This window comes from Pinus tabuliformis, chromosome 5_1 (genome assembly GCF_031772625.1).
Source record: "Pinus tabuliformis cultivar Carrire ecotype Pingquan chromosome 5_1, CPIR1, whole genome shotgun sequence".
NCBI lineage: Eukaryota > Viridiplantae > Streptophyta > Pinopsida > Pinales > Pinaceae > Pinus > Pinus tabuliformis.
In genome coordinates, this window is record NC_142305.1 from 855,886,824 (window position 1) to 855,906,893 (window position 20,070).

The following is a 20,070-nucleotide window of genomic DNA, read 5'->3' on the forward strand; positions in this document are numbered from 1 at the left end:
ATATTTTGTCTTTTTCTTCATCCTAAAAGCATTGAAATAGATGAGCGCTAATATAAAAATCAGATTTCTATTATACCTACCAATTTTTGGGATGCTCTTGGTCCCTCCAATATTAGTGAGAAAATTTTCTTCTAACTTCCTTGTGTTTTGTTGATGATGCTTAAACTTTTAATTCTCTTGTAGCTTTGTCATTGTTACCTATACTTTCAAATGGATTTTCTTAATATTCCAAAAAGGAATGTTTTTAACCAACTCCCTCTTATATCCTTCCTCACTCCTCCTATCTACCGATAAACAAGATGCAAAGGTAAAGGTGGAAAATATTGAAATAAAGTTTCATAAGGAAATGTAATAATAGAGGCATGGATTGACTTTTTATGAGATTATTGTATATAGATCAATTTTTCATTCCACTTCTTTGTATTTTTTTATCATATCCCATCAAAGATACATGAAATTCCTATTAACCTCTTTTTTTGCTCATCTATTTTTGGATTGAATGTTATTGACCTATTTAAATTCATGACCATCTTCTCCCACAATTTAGTCCAAAATGAACTAATAAATCTAGTGTCCCTATCTAAAATGGTGCTACATCATATCTCAGAGTGGACCCAGACTTGTTCAAAGAACAAGTTTGTTGCTTTCTTCCCATTCGTGGTCCTTTTTATTATGCATGGGAATGCACATCTTTATGATGTTTTCAACTAGCATAAGCATATATTCATTTCCCATCGTAGTTACCTATAACAATTCCACAAAATGCATTTATTTTTCTTCCCAATGACAAGTCTACATATGTAAGTGATGGCATAAACATTGTTTCTGATTATTTTTCTTATATGTACACCAGAATATACATACTCTAATGCACCTTGGTATATCTTATTTTATTTTTGAATATATACATAACTATTTAAGTTGAACAATCTTTCGAACACCAAAATTCCCTTAACCTTAGACATGTGAGCCTGTTGATTAGTTGTATTCACTCACATCTAGGAAAACAAGGCTTGTCCAACGACATGATAGTAAGCTTCCTTACACCATCTTCTAATCAATTTCGCCTTATAGTTGTCGAAACACTTCCTTGTATTCCTCATCTTCTGTGTATATCACTTTGTATGCATCATTGGTGAAAGGATTCATGTGCATCAAAGTTTCCAAAGATATGATTTATTATGCGAGTGGCCCTGAAAGAAGGTCAACCAAGTTATTTGTGCAATGTTTATTACACTTGATGACTAAATGAAATTATTGTAAGCGCTTTATCAACTTTAATTGTCTAGTCTATAATATATTACTCTATCCCGATAGATATTGTAGTGGCTTGTCAATTGTATGGATGATGATCTCCTTTCCCATTAGATATGTTTCCACCTTTTTCAATCTTGTACCATGGCATAAATATCCCTTTCATAAGTAAGTTAGTTGAGAACTGCCACAACAAATACTTTAGAATTACAACATACAATACTTCCTCCTTGCTCCGAGACTTCTCCCATGGCATACCCTCTTGCATCGACCTCAACCTTAAAGTCATTATAAATGTATGGTAGTGAAAAAACTAATAATTCGCTATTTTTGTTTTCATTTCATCGAAGGCCTTCCATTGAGATTTACCCATTAGGAACTCTTGCCACTTAGTGTTAGGGAATGTAGTGATGCAAGTACTACTAAATTTGAAGCTATTGACCTCTAAAAGAACTATGCTTCCCCAATGGTACTCATTAATTTAGAGACATTTTTAAGAATTGACCACTTCATGATGGATTCTAGCTTCATGGGATATATCTTGACTTACCATCTACCAACCTCATATCCCATATACTACAAATATTGGTAGGAAAACTCACATTTACTAAGGTTTCCTAAGAGATGGTGACTCTTGAAAGTATAGAGAAATTAGAGTGAGTGTTACACGTGTTCCTCTAATGTAACACTATAAACAAATATTCAATCCAAATCAGGAAATAACAAATGAATCAAGATAGGGGAATAATACACCATCCATTAGTGTCATTGAGAAATCTAGTGCATTTTGTAAAAAAATTGGAATTACCATCCATTAATGAAAACCTTGTAGCTTTTGAAGATGATCTTATATATTTATATATATCTTATTTTTTTACTCAAGCCTAGTGACATCTATATTTTAGATACAGCTTGCTAAAATAGTTTAGATGCCACAACTCATCTAGTGTATCATCGATACTAGTAGATGATAACTATTCTTGAGTGTAATCTTATTTAATTATCTATAATCAATACACATTCTCGAAATCCAATCCTTCCTACATGACCCACTTCCATGCTTCACTTCCGTCTTAGGTGGTATCAAATTAGGAGCTTAAAACACTCTTGTGTATGCTTGTAGTAACCCATCCAATTCATGTTTTTGTTCTTTATGACACCACTCCAAGCATTCCTTGCACTTAATGACTCCTCATTAGATTCATTTTTTCCCAAGAATACTGAAGCATACTTGTTAATAGAAGTAATAAGCTTATTGTCATCATTTGAACTTAGAAGTGAAATCATAGAATTTCCTTTGTGCATGTTAATGATGAAGGGTTTCTCATCCTTGATGAGGTGGTACCAGTTAACTTTCCACATGAAGTTTTCCTCACTCACCTACCTGTGTGGGAAACCAAACACAACTCCACATACATCAAGGGGTACTACATCTAATCCTACTTAGTTAATAAAATCAACACATAAATAGATTTTTATTTTGCACTAATTTTTTACCTTAATCTCTACATAATTGTTTACCCATACCATTGGATATGGGGTAGGATGCTTACAAACCTCCAATCCAATATTTTTTACTAGAATGATTGTGATGATATCACTGATTGTTAAGAAGAAGTCATATCTCACATATCCTATTGAGTTATGACTTATTCACTCATGGATATAATCGCGATGATGAACCATAGAGGTTGGTTCAAAAATTTGATTATAATAAACATGAATGCGATGACTCCGGAAGATAACACCTCACAAAATATAAATCGCAGAAGCCTCAAATTAATAATTTCCAACCTGTAAGGGAGGGATAAATTATAAGAATTTCGTTTATTAAAACAATTCAGATCGATGATTGCTAAGAAGAAGTCAAATCTCACATACCCTATTGAGTTCTAACTTATTCACTCATGGATCTAATCCTGATGATGAACCACAAAGGTTGGTTCGAAATGCCGATTTCAAAAAACATGAAAGTGATGAGTCTGGAAGATAACACCTCACAATGTGTAGATCGAAGAAGCCTTAAATCAATAATTTTCAAACTGTACGAGTGGGAGAAATTACAAGAAGTTCATTTATTAGAATGGTTCAGATAACTGATTGTGAAGAAGAAGTCTGATCTCACCTACCCTATTTAGTTTTGACTTATTCATTCATCGATCTAATCCTGATGATGAACCACAAAGGTTGGTCCGAAACATCTATTACAACAAACATGAATGCGATGACTCTGGAAGATAACACCTCACAAAATATAGATCGTAGAAGCCTCAGATCAATAATTTTCAATGTGTACGGGAGGGAGAAATTACAAGAGGTTTGTTTATTAGAATGATTCAAATCACTGATTGCTAAGAAGAAGTCAGAACTCAACTACCCTATTGAGTTATGACTTATTCACACATGGATCTAATCCTGATGATGAACCATAGAGGTTGGTTCGAAATATCGATTGCAACAAAGATGAATGTGATGACTTCGGAAGATAATACCTCACAAAATATAGGTAGAAAAACCCCAAAATAAATAATTTTCAACTTGTATGGGAGGACGAAATTAAGAGAAGTTCGTTTATTAAAATGATTTAGATCATTGATTTCTAAGAAGAAGTCAAATCTCAGATACCCTATTGAGTTATGAGTTATTCACTCATGGATATAATCCTAATGATGAACCACAAAGGTTGGTTCAAAACGTTGACTACAAAAAACATGAATGTGATGACTCCCGAAGATAACACCTCACAAAATATTAACCAAGTCAATCAAAGAATATATCATTGAATTATTTTCTTATCTCTTATTGTGGAAGAGTTTGGTCAGTTCATTCTCTTCTCGGTGATGAAGGATAATCAAATTCACCTCCTTTTACATTAATGTGAAAGAAATATTTTTGTCTACATTAAATCTACTTTTCACCTGAATTGTCTAATTTGTGGCTAGAAGATTCTTTTTATTTCCATCCTTCTTTTGATTCTTTAGGTTCATCACAAGATATAGTTTCCAACACATATCCTAAATGAATTTTCAGTGTTGCAATTCTTAGAATCATTGCTAGAATTTTTGCATTGATATGTAATAGGTAATTTTTTCTTATCCTTTCCCGTTTCAACTTTGTCTTCCCCTACTTAGAAGCTTCCTAATTATATTTCTACTTTAAACAACTTTCGTTGCCTTTGTTTTTTCCTATGATCTTTAGAAACTATGCATAGCTATATATATATATATATATATATATATATATATATATATATAGATTCCTCATCTATTATTCTTAGACAAAAAATTATCATTTGGTTCCATAGATGTTTATGTAAACCCCACATATACATGAGTATATATGTTATCTTGGGAGTGATAGCAAACATTTTCCCATCTTCATCCACTCAATAGTATGTTGTGAGCCACTATGCCCTTACCTCTGCCTGATATAGTGCCATCAAATCCATAGCTCATATATATACTCAATATGGTGTAATTATGATACAATCAGGTTTTCTGAGTCCTAACACATAGTTAATGGTAAATTGGCCTCTAAGTGAAGTGTTTCAATATCGTTGACCCATTAGGTCAGTGCACGACCCCCCGAGATGTCTCTAACATATTATATATTTTTATCATAGTCAATAAGGCATAGAGATAAATCAAATTTTAATTGTGAAAGCCACTAATTTTATTTTAATGTGTTTATCTCACATGATTATGGATTTATTTTTACCTTCTATTCCATATTTAATAGGGAATATGAATGGGTAACATCAATCAAACTTGACTTTTTTTTCTTAGGTTGTTTTCTTATCTTATTTTCTAGGTCTTCTTGGTCTCCTGATTTCACCTTTAATTTGACCTCTAAGCTAGAGTCTCCATCTTCTTCGATTCCAATCTTTTATATTATGGATTCCATGACATTCATATTATGACTAATGTCAATGGCTTGCGCATTTATACTTAAAAATATATCTCATGTGAGCTCATGAGGGATATTATGAATAAACTCATTGGCCATGGCTAGGGTTCTATTATTTTCTTCTTAAACCACTTCTTACATCCCCTATAATTTCCCATGAACTAGCTGAAATAAACTTGAACTAATAGAAATATGATCTATAAACTACAATGAATATTCCACTAGAATAGTTCATGATAATAGGTATGATAAAATTACTAAAATATATATTATTATTTTTTTCTTGGATTGGATATTGTTTATTTGGATACTTCTTTCTGCATGAATTAAGCTAGATACAAATAAATTCATACACAATGCATTGTAGAAAAATATATTTTCCTTACGAAACCCTTAAGGGACAAAACCTAGCTAGAAGGTGACCCCTTCATACTCTCTTTCTTGTATTATGAAAATGAACAAGTACAACAAAGGGAGTACTCTCTTTCGAGTTACCCGAGACCTCTAGCCTATATTTCTACTAAAGAATCCTAAAAACACTCTCTAACTTCTAGCTCTTAGTTTCTCTACCAAACTATGGAAAAAGATACAATAGCACAAATTGGAACCCCTATTTCTCGTAGCGACCTAATATATTGTATAGCCCAATAGCCATATATGACTAAGCTTTGATTTCCTCAACTCTCAACAACAATTATTAGATTGAAGCTTTTAGATTCTTGTTTGATATTTATACATGTATATCCCCATATGGATGAGTAAAGGGGCTTGCCATGGCATCCACTGCTACCATGGTAGTCAAAATTGTGAGGCAACTTTTGGGGGATTAATTATTAGCATACTAACTCCAATTAATGTGGTTCTCAAACCATTGGAAAGGATTCTTAGTGTATAAAAGCATCACATAGCTCCACGATAGAGAACAAAACTTTTTAATCTTATAAATTTCATCCATTCCATTAAAATTAAGCCAGAACATTTCAAACCGTAGTTATTGACATTGGGGCTCATTGGTGATCCTCCAGTATTTCCACTTTTAAATCATCGAGATAGGTTGAAAATAATATAGTGATCCAATTTGGATTAGTAATGATAATTGTATTATTAATTAATATACTAAGAGGCCTATGAATATGGTGCACCTTTCATTGATAGATGTTGCTGGATTTGAGTCATGGGAAAAATTTCACCATGATGGCAAATTGTTAGGATGAAATAATGTAGCCATCAGTGCTTCCTAAGATTAGATAAACTCCCTAAGATCAAAATTATAGGTTTCTTGAGTTATGTTGCAAGGATTTGGTGTTACACAAGTCATTCCATGATTTTAATATAGATATAGGTGTCACAAGGAATGAAATCATAAAAAAAATGAAAATGTTCATTTTAAATCTTTGGCATGTTGATTATGATCCAATACCTCCAAGTGACCCTTTTTGAGGATGAAGATTTTCTAGATGTGTAAAATGATTCCAGGAAACAAGAGTGGGATATTATATCATGTTTAGATAGGAATAAATTTATCAGTTATAGTGTAACTGATATGGCATTCCTTAGGTATCATAATGATGTGTCGACAAAGAACCCTTATGTATGATTATGCAAGGGACAATAGGTACTTGAAAGTTTCACTTCATGTGTAGCGTTAAGCATCCCCTAGAAATTAATTCCCTCTCTTGTAATATATGCTTTCTTCATTTTTCCCATGGTAATATAACAACATTATACATATTTTCATCAACAACATACTTTGTAGTTTATAGAAGACCATTTTACAAGGGTCAAATTTGATTACCTTACAAGAGGATATGAAACAAGTCAATACATCATTATCAATGAGATGAGTTGTATAAAGAGAAATTTATTAACACACGGAAGATCAAGTTTATAATAAAAAATATATTGTTTCATTTATAGGTACATCAATTATATTAGTAAGTGATTTGGGACAACCATCTCCTACAATCGATATACATACATATGCATGTGAAGGTTATGTAAAAGTATTATGGAATTTACTCACGATTGTTGTAACACTTGATATAATGTTAAAAAATAATGGAAAAAAAATGATCACAAATAATTTTGATATCGATTAATCAATCTTAGAGATTAAATTTGAAATGTGGAGTATAAATTACTAAAAACATGAGATATTAATATTGGTGCTTCAACAGAGGAATATTTTAATAAGACTATACATATGTTTGCAATGAACGATAATGTCCACAATAACAACACACTTCAATTGATATCGCTAAATCACCGTATTGAATTTAGTGTTTCTACAAGAGTAAATAGCAATAAGGACAATGAGTCGCTTATCAATATTAGAGCAAGAATTATGGTTACATGAACTTATGGAGTAATGTAGTATTTTTCATTGGTACCCTTATGGTAGTTGAGCATATTCTATATAACAATTCAACACATGTTCTTAAATTAGATCCTCATATGTGTGAGTAATATTTGATAACTATGGGAATATTGTTTGGATGAATTATTACCTCTTATTGTGTCAGGTGTGGAGCCTGATTATCTTTTTGATTTAGAAATTTTGATCATTCTATGTCTAGATCCCAATTCCTAATAGGGGGTCGTGGTGGGGGTTTCCTCCAAAAGAAAAATTTAAAGAAAAAATTACTTGTAAAATATTGTAATTTCATAGTCAATTTGGGTCATTCATTAGGTGAAACACATGGCAGTAGAAGTGAGGTTGATTTAATGTTTTTTGTTGTAGAAGGTAACCCTCAGTTTTTACCAGGCATTTGCATTGCAACTGTGTATCATTTTGTGTGAGAAAGAGGGAGGAGATTATGTGTAAGTGAAGAGGAAGTTACAACAAATTTGTTGTAGGTTGTATTTTATCAGTTTGATGGATAATACAAAACGAAAGACTAGTTGTTTCTCTCTAGAGATAGTCCAAAATGGGTGAACCACATATATCTATGTCTCTCTTGTTTTATGATTTTATGTGTATGTGCTTCCACAATATTTTATATGCTACATCGCTCTATTATTCAATTTCTAAGAAATTGTCCATTATATACTTATTGAAAAAGATAATAATAGAGAAATCCCATTAACATACTTTGAAGATTAGAAATTGATAATTGACTTTAGAGAAAAACACTAGAAAGACAACAATAACAGGTCACTTTTGCTATAATATATCTAATTAAATCTTTTGCTGAAAAAGTTTGTGGGTGTGTTTAGTAAAACACCTAAAAAAAACATATTGAAATCAATTATTATATGATTTAAGCCTATTTTAATATATTAATCACTTCATTTTATTACTATAAATAATATTCCTTACTAAACATTATTATTTCATTATCATTTAAATCTACAATAATATGAATTTAAAATAATCAAATTAATCTGAAACATATATATAATAATGATTATATAAAAATTTCTTATAATGCAGTACCTTGAAAAGGCATTTGATCCTACAATCTATAATTAACATAAACTTACTCCGTTAAATAATACAGATTTTATAATTATAATACTGTGGTGAAAAGCAGGTATTAATTTTAGGGATTATCATTTTTTTAATTCTAATTGTTTTTAGTATTAGGGAAATAATAATAATAAAATATTGTAAATGTACTTTTTAGTATAAATGAGGTGAGAGATTATTATCATTTTTTTTTATGAAAACTCAATTGCCACATGTCTAATATTGATTGGCCACTAACATCTCTCCATCCTAACTAGGCCCCTCCTCCCAATTCGAATCTGGCGGTGTTGGAGCTTCATCATCTACAGCGGCCCATCCAAATAGTAATTATACTTTGTAAGAATATATGATACTGAGTAATGAGATTCAACGAGTGACAAATAAGTCAGATTGCTCCGGTGTAATTTCATCGACGTTCCACGAAAGCTTCTATCCAAGACGGGAGGTAGGGAGTGATTGGCCACGGCCGTGGAGCACAGGACGAGACAGGAACAGACAAATTTGTGACGATGCGGCCTGTACGAATTGTGAAGCAAGCACACTCATTATTGGAGTAAAGTGGACTTCCGTTTTCTTCACCATCCCAGCTGCTATTTCTTTAGGGTACACAATGGACAAACCGAGTTATCCCGTACTCTCGACCTGCTGGCAACTTGTTCTCCCTGTACGATTCTGAACTGCCACAACTATTGTTGAAATTTGTTGTCTGCAGTTTTCTCATCTTAATGCATCTACAAAACGATCCACATGCCGCAACTATCGTTGAAATTTGTTGCCTGCTGTTTTCTCATCTTAATGCATTTACAAAACGATCCACATAATACCAGACTCCAACCTCATGAAATTTGTCACATGTTGCTACGAAAGCACAACTTGTCGAACATACTTTACTATTTCATGAATAGTATTCATGAAGGAGGTGTCGTTTTAGTCAGTAATTCGCATGCATGCACTTCCCAACATTCTCTAGAGTACATAATTTACATGTGATACATTTCCTTTGTGCAAAACACAAATCGGTCGGACATCTAGAACTATTAGGCCAACCAGTTTTCTTAGAAAATATGAGCATAAATTTTAGATAACGTAAATGAGTGAATTTTTTAAATTTATTTTTGTGGTAGGTTCAATGTATTTCATAATTAAGGATGGAAAATTCTTAACGCCAATTTGAAATTTTGATGTGAAAAAAAAATGATTTTCTGAATTAATTTAATTTACATTCAATTTATTTTATAATTGAGTATTAAGAAAGTGACAAGTGAGCATAAAATTTAATGTAAAAGTTATAAATTTAATATAATAATAACAAAAATAATTATTATTAGATTAAATTGATGGCAATTTAATTAATTGGACTGAGGACTCAAATTATATGTAAAATCTACATATTTATTTGTCATTCATTAACTATTATTGAATACCATGTTTACGTTATAGAAAGAGCCTAATTCTTCTCACAAGCTGAAGTAGCAAGTTTAAAAGTAAGACTAAAAATAAAAAATATAGTAGACTTTTAATGATTATTAGAGTCACTAACCCAATAAAAATAACTGAAAGGAGGTAACAAAGGGCCTCCACCTAAATTGTTATGTATCTTATTCTAATTTTTTTTAAATAAAATAATGTTTCCCTTTTGTTACTTTCCAATGGCTTTGATGGGGTGTTCATATATATTGGAAAACAAGAATAAAAACAAGGTCGTATGAGTGAGATATAAAATGAAGCCAACTAACGAATAAAAAAAGTGACATCAACTCTTGAGCTATAATAGGTAGCATTGCCTTTGAACTCAAAAGGGAGAAGACGCTAGTTTACCATCTTCTAGGTAAAAAGAATGAAGAAGCTGAGATGGATAGTTAAATTAGGAAAGAAAAAATCCTTGGTTTGCAATACATGGAGGTAAAAAGAATGAAGAAGCTGAGATGGATAGTTAAATTAGGAAAGAAAAAATCCTTGGTTTGCAATACATGGAGGCAAAGGAGATGATGCAAACAATTTAATCAGGTCATTTCGAATTTCTTCTTAATGATTGATTACACATGGTTTGAATGTTTTGGGTAACAACTAATGAGAATAATTTCATCAACCAAAACAGAAAGTATTTAGAGAAGGAAAGCATTTTTCTTGGTATAGACATTGCGGTCATACTAGCATTTAGAAAAGATGTGTTTAGAAGAAACTATCCATTTTAGCATACAAAGATCGAAGAGCTTTTTTAAAGTCATAGATAGGCTTCTTAATTCATCAAAACATGATTGTTGCCATATTGAGGATAGCTAGGAGTGTGTTCTATCTAAAGTTGTTCTTGAAATACGAATGCAATAAGCATGATTTAACATTCATGTAATGGATCTCAAATTTATGTGAGGTAACAAGACAAAGAATAAGGAAGTTGATATGCATTTTTGCTAGGGAAAAGGATTCCTTTTAGTCAATCCCATTAACTTAGGATTTTTTCTTGCAACTAACCATTCCTTTTGTCTTTTGCAGTTGCAATTGATGCATACCTAATTTTATATAACCACTGTGGAAGAGAACCTTTCTTCGTTTTGGAAGTGGTATAATATTCCAAGTATAATTTATAGTTAGCGAATGATATTCTTCAATCACTAATGCGTCCTAATATTAATGGCCATAAATTTTTGCAAGTATGTTTGAATCAAAAGCATTGAACACTTCATCTAAGAGAGAGGAGGCTCAGTAGAACTATGAGCATATATGTTTATAGGATCATCAATAAGATCACTAGTTTATTCTCGTGTCATAAGAAATGATATAGTAATTAATGGTTTTTGTGTTGATTCATGTTCAATGGATCCCACTCAACGGAAGTAAGAAGGAGGAGGTGGATTTTTATCGTCATTATGATCATTTGATCATTTGAAAAAGAAACAAAATAGTATCATTAATGCAATAATTTGGAAAAGAAGATGTCATAGATGTACGATATGGTTTAGTAATATAAAATAACACAAATACCATATGAGATTTAGAGGTGGAGAAATTTCCCCTAAACATATATATATTATAATAATCATATAATCATATAATAATTTATAGTAATTCTCATTAACTCTATATAGTATAAATCTTGGAAAAAAAATTGATCCTAATTATTTATAATAAACTTAAATTTAATAATATTATAGTAAAACAAAATAATAGAAAATTTATAATAATAGTACCATGGTGAAACTTAAATTTAATAATACTATAGTGAAACAAAATAATAGAGAATTTATGATAATAATAACATGGTGAAACGTAAGTCTTAATTTTATTAATCTTACGAATTATCAATTTTTTTTTAAATTCTAATGGTCTTTCATATTATTAAATAATAAATGTTTTTATTGTAATGGATTTTTAGTATAAATGAGTGAGCGAGAGACTATTATCATCTTTTTCATGAAAACTCAATTGCCACATGTCTACTATTGAATGGCCACTAATATCTCTCCATCCTAATAAAATAGCAAATACTCAAAAATATTCTATTATTAATGAGAAAATTTACACACATATTTATGCAAGCAATAGACTCAAGATAGGAATTCTATCTTAGACATACAGTAGTGTGGTTGAGAGATTCTCTCAACCACACAATAAATTAGGAGAAACTATATTCTAGCTAATTCTTATTATGTAGGAACAAACTCCTCAAATGGATAGTTACAACCATAGACAAGTAGGAATTAATTATTTCTAACTCCCCCCTTAATGACTACATGTCATGACAGTGATTCACAAAATCTGGTTGTGGTCAAACATAACAAAAAATATGTCGACGTCCATATAACGAGCAACCATCCACCGAATTGTATGGGTACCAACTGCTGCAACCGCTAGTCCTGTAGGATGTTCTGTGCATACATGATTATGTTGACCATTATCACTGCATATATTTACCTACAAATCCACCACCATCACGTGAATTTCATGTGCAGAACTTCTCAAAACAAAGAGAGATCAGTGCCTTTCTAAGCCAAATATTCATGTAACAATCGCAAACAGTTGCGATGATTGCACCTTTCGACGCAACTGTTAGATAGAAAAGTGCACCAACCCTCTTATGCTCAGACATACCAATATCTGAGACCATGAGCCAGGTGTTACTACAGTCCACCTGCTCCTACGAGCACAAAGCTCCTGTGTACACGTTAGCCACTCAAGCAATATTCCACCATCGGGCAAGTCTGATCTGCCACCATCAGGCAAATCCGGAACTTAAATGTGCCACCTCCGGGAAAATCTGATCTGCCACCACCGGGCAAATCCTGTAGCCACTAAGGCTCTATGGATGGTTTTTGGCTCACCACCAACTAACACTTTACGGTGACAAAAGATGGTTTTAGGCTGACCATAAACCATTACAAAGTGGTTTTAAGATCACCACGAACTTTCAGATGCCATGCAATTTCATACTTCAACATTTTGGAGTTTTTGGGTACATACAATAACCATTACAACCACTGGACTTATTTATAACATGCTAGGGAGTCTATTACACTAACTCAAACAAACATCTACTTTGTTGTCCACCATAAATGTTGTCGCTGCTTCTTTACCTCAATTGTTCACATCTTGGGCATCCTTTTCTATTCAAATAACTTCTTGGAACTCCATGCTTAACCTGTCATTCGTTAGAGTTGCAAATTCTAACAAAATAACTTTGCCTACATTGAGTTAGCTAGGCTCAATAAAGCTCAATAACTTCAAACATGATTCCAAGAAACTAAATAAAGCATAAATTCTTCAGGTTTAATTTCTCTATCTCTTCCCATAGATGATTATTTTCCAAACATACCAGTAGTCATTTTTCACCAAGGATGCCTGTGAGGAGTCTACTGATAAAGAATCGGATTGGCGACTTTTAACCTGGACTAAATGCAGTGAACTCAAACACTGATGATCCAGACATAGGTACACATCCTTACAAAGAGAACACAATTTTCCATTCAAAATAATAATCCAGGACTCCATGGTCAAATTCTCCATCACATTCAAGGTCAATCCGGATTCCCGGATCTCTCCGATTCATATTCCTGCAAATTTTGTCAAATGTGGAAGAAACTCTGGTCCATCTCTCTGAATAGCTTCCACCGTTTTTCTGATCCTTGTAATAGGGTATCCTACAACAAATTTAATCAAATCGAAACCCATTCCACAGATTTTAGGGAAGTTTCAAATTTCTTCCACGCAGGGTCGAAGTCCAGCAAATTCTTTGCAAAAGAGTCAGCTGTGCGGACAAAGTTGTTACCTCAGTTTGCAAGGTCTGGACTTTGCATTCCAGCTCAAAATAAATCAACATTCAATTTTCTTCCTCCATGGCTGAACTCTCGACAAATACAAAGAAAAAAAATGAGCTCAATTTGTTCATAAAAAACATGCGAATCTGGATTAGCAGATAGACAATGTTATCACCGTTGCAAAATAACCAAAAATAAATGTTCATTTAACAAATGCTGAGCCCTGTTTCGCCGATCCGAGCAAATCTTCGAATACGGCACAACATTTCTCAGCACTCTGTTACCGCTACTAAATGAGGTATCAGACTCAGATCTGGCTCCCATGCAGATTCGACACCTTCACACGAACAACAACACACCAGGAAATCTCCACCTCCAAGCTCCACGAAGATTCAGGTGCAATCTGGCAACCACTATCCACCGCTTTCTTAGCACACACCGCTGAGCTCGACCTATCTGCTGCTTCCTAATCAGATCTCCACACACTCCGTCGGCATTGTCGCATTCGCCTCTCTAGTGCTTGGGGACGGGACCTATGCCCTAATGTTGAGGCTCCACCAATCAAGCACTCACGCAGATTCAAGTCTAATTTTTAACTGTAACTTCTTGCACGATAGCAGGTGGCTCTGTTGTCAATGCATACATTTTGACTGGATACAATTCTTGAGAAAAGCCTTTCTGGGCCTTTCCTTTGTATATATATAATCCCGCCTTGGCTCGATTAAAAAAAATGCAACGAAATCAGCATCTGTAAGGTGACCAATACACCATTGAATCCATATAACATCATATCTGACTTCGTCTAGGGTGAATTCCCACAGAGAAATACAGTAAAAATTCACAGAATGATTTGCCACTGATTTGGACTGACTGCGAACCTTCATCTTTTCAGGAGAACTTTCTAGAAAATGTGAAACAGGTTCTACCAGATCCACCCCATGAAAATCCTTTAGAAGTCAGCGCTTTGTGACCCTCCCAATGGCTACTCCACAATCAAAAGCAACCAAATGCCCATTCTGTGTTAAGCGTTCACCAAGAATGTCAACAAGGAACTCATTGCTGTCTTTCACGTCTTGGCCATTGACATGCCCATAAAAATCCAACACCCCAAGGATTCTTTCACCAACTGCTTCTTGGGAGGATGGGACTGCAAATCTGCTTTAATGTAATAAGCATATTCGTTAACGAAGTCAGGCGTCTTAGTATGCAAATTAAAAGGCTTCTCCGGCTCCTCAGAGCTACCTGCATGCTTCTTTGATGCCCATGGCCCTGACAGGAACTGATCATTCCTCTACTAGTTGCCCAGAGAAACCAGCGCTCCAACGTTCTCCAACGTTGTTTCCACGACACTTCTTTACTACCGACTGCAATGGCACAGCTCAGATCGTTTAGATTTGGGCAGCGTCCATCTCCACGGAGCCAGGAACAATACAACAAACAGATCTGCCCCTTGAAATTCGATTTGTGCAGCCTTCTAGAGCTTTTACCAACAACGCTCCAGGCTCAGTCCTACGCAGCACTATAACTGCTTTCGCATGGGCAAACAAAAAATGTAATAAAGCTATACACACTCAGTAATTTATTTCTCTATGCCCAGTAAGGGCCAGATGCCCTTACGGGCTCTGAATCTCTGATACGAAGATAAAATAGAACACACTCAAAAATATTCTATTATTAATGAGAAAATTTACACACATATTTATACAAGCAATAGTCTCAACATAGGAATTCTATCTTAGACGTAAAGTAGTGTGGTTGAGAGATTCTCTCAACCACACACTAGTTATCTCAACCACACACTAAACTATGAGAAACTATATTCTAGCTAATTCCTATTATGTAGGAACAAACTACTCAAATGAAGAGTTACAACCATAGACAAGTAGGAATTAATTATTTCTAACTATCAGCCCCTCGTTCCGGAATCCACGGCAGCACATTCTAACAATCATGATCATGAGTCGTGAGATTGAACTAGTGACAAATAAGTCATACTGCTTCTGTATAATTTCATCGACGCTTCACGGAAGCTTCTATCCAAGACGGGAGGTAGGGAGGGATTGACTACGGCCGTGGAGCACACCAAATCAAGTTGCACAGCACGTGACAGGAACAGACAAATTTGTGATGATGCGGGCTGTACAAATTGTGAAGCAACCACACTCATTATTGGAGTAAAGTGGGCTTCCGTTTTCTTCAACATGCCATCTGCTATTTCTCTAGGGTACACATAATGGACAAACCAAGTAATCCCAAGCTGCCGGCAACTTGTTCTCTCTGTACGATTCTGAACTGCCGCAACTATTGCTGAAATCTGTTGTTTGCAGTTTTCTCATCTTAATCCATTTACAAAACAATGCACATAATACCATGCTCCATCCTCATGCAATTTGTCACATGTTGCACGAAAGCACATCTCGTCAAATATAGTTTACTATTCATGAAGGGGCTGTCATTTTAGTCGGTAATTCGCATGCGTGCACTTGCTAACATTCTCTAGAGTACATAATTTACATGCCCTACATTTCCTTTGTGCACAACACAAATGAGTCGGGCATCTATAACCATTAAGCCAACGAGTAAATATGAGCATAAATTTTCATAACCTAAATGAGATAATTTTTTAATTTATTTTCGTGTTTGGTTCAATGTACTTCATAATTAATGATTGAAAAAATTTAATGCCAATTTGAAATTTTGATGTGATAAAAAATTATTTTCTGAAATTATTTTATTATACATTTAATTCCTTTTATAATTCAGTATTAAAAAATTGACACGTCAGTATAAATTTTTAATGTAAAAATTATAAATTTAAAACAATAATAATTAAAATAATAATTATTATACTAGATTGATGGTACTCTAATTAATATAAGTAATACAGTAGAGGTTGCTTAAATTTAAATATCAGAGTCCAAAGTTGAAAAATATATTTGAAATCCATATGCTTACTTGTCATTCATTAATTATTATGTCAATACCATGTTTATATTATAGAAAGGGAAAGAGCTTATTTCATCCTACAATTTGAAGTAAAAGTCTAAAAGTAACACTGAAAACAAAACTATAGTAGACTAATGATCATTAGGGTTATTAAACCAATAAAAATCTGTGAAACTAGTTAACAAAATGTTCCCCTTGAATTGGAAGATATCCTAATCTAAAATTGTTGTTAAATATAAGAATTTTTTTTTTACTTTTCAATGGCTTGATGGGGTGATAAGATATATTGGGAAACAAGAATAACAACAAGGTCATATGAGTGAGATCTAAAACAAAGCCAACTAATGAATAACCACAATGGGATCAACTTTTGGGCTATTATGGGTAGCATTGCCTTTGACAAACTTAAACGGAGAATATGGCAGTTTACCATCTTGTACATCAAATCAATGAAGAAGCTCATAAACATACTTAAATTGGGAAAGAAAAATTCCTTGGTTTGAAATACATTGAGGCAAATGAGATTATGCAAAAACTTAATGAGGCCATTCCAAATTTCTTCTTAATGATTGATTACACATGGTTTGAAAGTTTTGGGTCACTACTAGTGAGAATAAGGTCATCAACCAAAAGAGAAATTATTAAGAGATGGAAACCTTTTGTCTTGGTAAAGGCATTGTGGTCATAATGGCATTTAGAAAATAATGTGTCTAGAAGAAAGCTATCCATTTTAGCATACAAAGCTCGAAGTTCTTAATTATGGTCATAGATAGGTTTCTTAAGTCATCAAACATTGTTGGTGTCATATTGAGCATAACTAGGAGTGTGTTCTCGACATCCCAATGCAATAAGGATGAATTAAAATTCATCTAATGGATCTCAAATTTATGTGAGGTAACAAGATAAATAATAAGGATGTTGGTCTTCATTTTGGCTATGGGTGGAAAGGATCGCTTTTAGTCAATCCCATTACCTTGAGACCATTATTTTGCAACTAACCATTCCCTTTTTTTGTGTAGTTCGAATTGATGCATACCTATTTCTATATAATTATTACGTAATAGAAGTTTTCTTCCTTTTGGAAGTGGCATAAAATTCCAAGTATAGTTTTTTATTGATGAATCATATTCATAATTCATTGATGTGTCCTAATATAGATGGTGATAATATGTTTGAATCAAAAGCATTGAACACTTAATCTAAAAGAGAGGAGGCTCAGTGGAACTATGAGCATATATGAATTTATTTATATGATCATTGATAGGACCACTAGTTTGTTCTTGTATCATAAGAAATGATATAGGAAGTGATGGTTCTTGTGTAGGTTCATTTTCAATGGACCCAACTATCAAAGGTAAGAAGGAGGAGGTGGATTTTCAACCTAATTATCATCATTTGATGAAGAGAGAAAATAATATTAGTGATGGAATAATTTCGAAGGGAATATTTCATACATGCATAAGATGGTTTGTTGATAGAAGATGACACAAACACCAAATGATGCTTATAGGTGGAAAATATTTCATGACACTTAGCATCTCTCATAGCAATAATCTCACTAAAATTTGTTTGAAGAAACCTATAACCTTTTTTCACCTCATATATCAAATAAAAGATAAAATTTTCATTTTAGGATGTAATCATTTCATTTTATCATCAAGAGTGTGAGTTCTTGTTTTACTACTAAACACATGGAAGTGTCTTACATTTGGTTTCATTTTACTTCATCATTCTTGTAGCGTTATATTGTTAAAATCCTCTCCTAGATTGTGATTGACTATTAATTCACATAGTTAATGACATTTACCAAAGAATGAAGACTTAATCCCATTATCACATGGACTGAGTTATACAATTTTATGTTTACTTTAATGTGTGATTCTTTCTTTTAGCAAATAATGTTTCTATGGTGTATATGGAACAGTATGTTTTATGTAAATGTTTCATACATTGCATTATGTTGAAAATTGATTGTTAACATGTTCACATCAATTATTCGTTCTTAACCATTGCAATCAATGTCCATATTACTTCTCTGGAAGTAGCTTGTTGGCCAATAACATGTCAAAAAAATTACTTTTATGTTTTCAAAAATAACCATGAGTGCATATTCATAAGTCATGAATGAAATTTGATTAACTAAAAATAGGGAAAGAGGGAAGCTAGACCACCAAAATCATTATGAACAAGTCGCAAGGAGTATGAGGCATACAAGGAAACATTCTTTTCAAAACTATCTTGATGATACTTTTGGAGAACATACTTGACACAAACCTCATCTTTATAAGAAACAACAGGAATTTCAATCACCATAGTTTGACTACATAGCTATTGTAATTAGTGATAGTTTAGAAGAAAAAAATTATCATGTGAATGTTTGTACAAGTAATCACTATGTGAAATGAGCAACAAAAGTTGAGGGAAAAAACATGGTGAAAACTTGCTAACTTTATACAATTTTGTAATACCATCAACAAGTCTATTAACGATGACAAGCTTACAATATTTTAAGTCCTTGACTATCACTTTGATAGGTGAAAACCCTTATTTCTTTTAATTCACCTAAGTGTGTGACTTGGTATACTAATAGAATATTTCAAGAGAGGTTTTGAACATGTAATATATCATTAACATGACCATATCAAGCTAAATTTTTGTAAACCAAAAAACATTTGGAGTTCTAAGATGTCTAACAAATATTTATTTCACGACACATTTATTATGAAAAAAATGAATGTATAGTTATCCATATGATAAGATGTTGCACAATTAAGAAGTACCTGAAAGAAACATTAAACATCACATTGAAGGAAAAATAAATGTGGAAAGTGTATGTCCATTAGAAGAAGAGCTAGAAGTAGAATCCATATTCAAGATGTTCTACTTCTTTATAATTGATTCTAATTCGTCCATATTATTAAAACATTTATCCTCTATATGACTATCTCATCCAAAAAATTAGTAATGTCTCTCAATATTCTTACTTTTTAATTTTGATCCTTTATCACCATTGGAAGTTGAAGTTAGTTGAGGTGGTTTTGAACCCTTATTTTCGATGTTGTATTGTTAATATTGTTTCTTTGGATTCTCATATTTATCATTCTACTGGGGCAATATAGACTCTTTATATGCACTTTTAGTCATGATCACTAAAATATGTAAAAATAAAAATGATTGAAGAAAAATGATTTAAGAGAGAACTTATTATAAGCATACCCTAGAGATTTTTTGATCGACTAGAAA

At 32.8% G+C, this 20,070-nt stretch overlaps 1 pseudogene; it reads right to left on the reverse strand.

Annotated features, from left to right (window-relative positions):
- Positions 1 to 14,466: 14,466 nt before the first annotated feature.
- Positions 14,467 to 15,146, reverse strand: LOC149167543 (alpha N-terminal protein methyltransferase 1 pseudogene; annotated as a pseudogene).
- Between the last annotated feature and the right edge of the window lie 4,924 nt (positions 15,147 to 20,070).